Source organism: Rhinichthys klamathensis, unplaced genomic scaffold (genome assembly GCF_029890125.1).
Source record: "Rhinichthys klamathensis goyatoka isolate OS25496 unplaced genomic scaffold, OSU_Roscu_1.1 h1tg000302l_1, whole genome shotgun sequence".
Lineage (NCBI taxonomy): Eukaryota > Metazoa > Chordata > Actinopteri > Cypriniformes > Leuciscidae > Rhinichthys > Rhinichthys klamathensis.
Window position 1 is genome coordinate 207,501 of NW_026606821.1, and position 4,406 is coordinate 211,906.

Sequence of the window (4,406 nt, forward strand, 5' to 3'; positions counted from 1 at the left end):
TTTCTATTGATCAAAGAATCCTGAAATAAAAATGTACACAACTGTTTTCAACACTGATAATAATCATAAATGTTTCTTGAGCATCAGATCCTCATATTAGAGTGATTTCTGAAGGATCATGTGACACTGAAGACTGGAGTAATGATGCTGAAAATTCAGCTTTGATCACAGGAATAAATTACACTTTACTGTATATTCACATAGAAAACAGCTGATTTACACTGTTATATATATATATATATATATTCGTTTTTTTAAGTAAACACAGCCTTGGTGAGCCGAAGAGACTTCTATTAAAAACATTAAAAATCTTACCGATCCAAAACTTTTGACTGGTGGTGTAAACATGCATTAATATAATGATCCGTGTTTGTGTTTACCAGCAATCCTGAAATCAATAAAGACTCAGTTTCACTAAAATATGAGTGAAATGGACAGTGACCCTGAGACTATCAGACAAACAAACTCTCAGAGGATTAAACGTGACTCTTCCTCAGTGCAATAATGGAAAACTACGTTAAAACATTTCCATTTGCACGCAAAAACATGTCATACACGACAGGAAAAGAAAAAAAAGGAAATCACAAACAAATCCTGGCAGAAAGAAATTTCCATTTTCTGCATCAAACGAATCGCATTTGTTTACAAGAAGTGAAAGTACCACTTTAGTGTCACACTTATCGGCTTACAATCTTACTGTTCATTAAGAACATCTGGATCAAAACCAGGATGAAACATCTGAAGTAATCGAGTTGAACCGGTAACACTTCACAATAAGCTTTAATTTGTTAACATTACAGCAGAAAACATCAACTAACAACGACCAATACTGCATTAATCTTAACATTTAGTTCTGTTAACATTAGTTAATGCACTGTCTGAACATTTGTATTAACTAACATTGACACAGTAATGAATGCTGTAATATATACTGCTCATGCAATAACTAATATTAACAAATGACACCTTATTGTAAAGTGTTACCAGTTATATTAATATTGTTTATATTTCATTTGATGTGTAATTTCTTGAAAGACAGACACGTGATTTGAGGAATCCTTCATCGTGTCCGTAGCGAAAATGATGCATAATTATAGTAGAAGCATATTATAGCATATTACTATAATTAATTGTTGGAGTCTATTTAAAATGTTTAATTAATTAGAATGAATATAAAAATAAAAAAAAATCGGGTTGAGTGAACGATTCAATGACTCCCTCAAAAACACTTCATGCGTTTCATTACTGGATGAATTAGAGTTTTTGAAGCGAATCTTTTGAATTAAGGATTCAATGACAGATTATACATTTGTGTCACATCTCATTGTAACAATACCGTCTGCAAAAAAGCCAGTGATATTAACAATACCGTCTGCAATAAAGCCAGTGATATTAACAATACCGTCTGCAAAAAAGCCAGTGATATTAACAACACCGTCTGCAATAAAGCCAGTGATATTAACAATACCGTCTGCAATAAAACCAGTAATATTAACAACACCGTCTGCAATAAAGCCAGTGATATTAACAACACCGTCTGCAATAAAGCCAGTGATATTAACAATACCGTCTGCAAAAAAGCCAGTGATATTAACAATACCGTCTGCAATAAAACCAGTAATATTAACAACACCGTCTGCAATAAAGCCAGTGATATTAACAATACCGTCTGCAATAAAGCCAGTAATATTAACAATACCGTCTGCAATAAAGCCAGTGATATTAACAATACCGTCTGCAATAAAGCCAGTGATATTAACAATACCGTCTGCAATAAAGCCAGTGATATTAACAATACCGTCTGCAAAAAAGCCAGTGATATTAACAATACCGTCTGCAATAAAGCCAGTGATATTAACAATACCGTCTGCAATAAAGCCAGTGATATTAACAATACCGTCTGCAATAAAACCAGTAATATTAACAATACCGTCTGCAATAAAGCCAGTGATATTAACTATACCGTCTGCAATAAAGCCAGTGATATTAACAATACCGTCTGCAATAAAGCCAGTGATATTAACAACACCGTCTGCAATAAAGCCAGTGATATTAACAATACCGTCTGCAATAAAGCCAGTGATATTAACAACACCGTCTGCAATAAAGCCAGTGATATTAACAATACCGTCTGCAATAAAGCCAGTGATATTAACAACACCGTCTGCAATAAAGCCAGTGATATTAACAACACCGTCTGCAATAAAGCCAGTGATATTAACAATACCGTCTGCAATAAAGCCAGTGATATTAACAATACCGTCTGCAATAAAGCCAGTGATATTAACAACACCGTCTGCAATAAAGCCAGTGATATTAACAATACCGTCTGCAAAAAAGCCAGTGATATTAACAATACCGTCTGCAATAAAGCCAGTGATATTAACAATACCGTCTGCAATAAAGCCAGTGATATTAACAACACCGTCTGCAATAAAGCCAGTGATATTAACAATACCGTCTGCAATACAGCCAGTGATATTAACAATACCGTCTGCAATAAAGCCAGTGATATTAACAACACCGTCTGCAATAAAGCCAGTGATATTAACAATACCGTCTGCAATAAAGCCAGTGATATTAACAATACCGTCTGCAATAAAGCCAGTGATATTAACAATACCGTCTGCAATAAAGCCAGTGATATTAACAACACCGTCTGCAATAAAGCCAGTGATATTAACAATACCGTCTGCAATAAAGCCAGTGATATTAACAACACCGTCTGCAATAAAGCCAGTGATATTAACAATACCGTCTGCAATAAAGCCAGTGATATTAACAATACCGTCTGCAATAAAGCCAGTGATATTAACAACACCGTCTGCAATAAAGCCAGTGATATTAACAACACCGTCTGCAATAAAGCCAGTGATATTAACAACACCGTCTGCAATAAAGCCAGTGATATTAACAATACCGTCTGCAATAAAGCCAGTGATATTAACAACACCGTCTGCAATAAAGCCAGTGATATTAACAACACCGTCTGCAATAAAGCCAGTGATATTAACAATACCGTCTGCAATAAAGCCAGTGATATTAACAATACCGTCTGCAATAAAGCCAGTGATATTAACAACACCGTCTGCAATAAAGCCAGTGATATTAACAATACCGTCTGCAATAAAACCAGTAATATTAACAACACCGTCTGCAATAAAGCCAGTGATATTAACAATACCGTCTGCAATAAAGCCAGTGATATTAACAATACCGTCTGCAAAAAAGCCAGTGATATTAACAATACCGTCTGCAATAAAACCAGTAATATTAACAATACCGTCTGCAATAAAGCCAGTAATATTAACAATACCGTCTGCAATAAAGCCAGTGATATTAACAATACCGTCTGCAAAAAAGCCAGTGATATTAACAACACCGTCTGCAATAAAGCCAGTGATATTAACAACACCGTCTGCAATAAAGCCAGTGATATTAACAATACCGTCTGCAATAAAGCCAGTGATATTAACAATACCGTCTGCAATAAAGCCAGTGATATTAACAACACCGTCTGCAAAAAAGCCAGTGATATTAACAATACCGTCTGCAAAAAAGCCAGTGATATTAACAATACCGTCTGCAATAAAGCCAGTGATATTAACAATACCGTCTGCAATAAAGCCAGTGATATTAACAACACCGTCTGCAATAAAGCCAGTGATATTAACAACACCGTCTGCAATAAAACCAGTGATATTAACAATACCGTCTGCAATAAAGCCAGTGATATTAACAACACCGTCTGCAATAAAGCCAGTGATATTAACAATACCGTCTGCAATAAAGCCAGTGATATTAACAACACCGTCTGCAATAAAACCAGTGATATTAACAACACCGTCTGCAATAAAGCCAGTGATATTAACAATACCGTCTGCAATAAAGCCAGTGATATTAACAATACCGTCTGCAATAAAGCCAGTGATATTAACAACACCGTCTGCAATAAAGCCAGTGATATTAACAATACCGTCTGCAATAAAGCCAGTGATATTAACAATACCGTCTGCAATAAAGCCAGTGATATTAACAACACCGTCTGCAATAAAGCCAGTGATATTAACAATACCGTCTGCAATAAAGCCAGTGATATTAACAACACCGTCTGCAATAAAGCCAGTGATATTAACAACACCGTCTGCAATAAAACCAGTGATATTAACAATACCGTCTGCAATAAAGCCAGTGATATTAACAATACCGTCTGCAAAAAAGCCAGTGATATTAACAATACCGTCTGCAATAAAGCCAGTGATATTAACAATACCGTCTGCAATAAAGCCAGTGATATTAACAACACCGTCTGCAATAAAACCAGTAATATTAACAACACCGTCTGCAATAAAGCCAGTGATATTAACAATACCGTCTGCAATAAAGCCAGTGATATTAACAATACC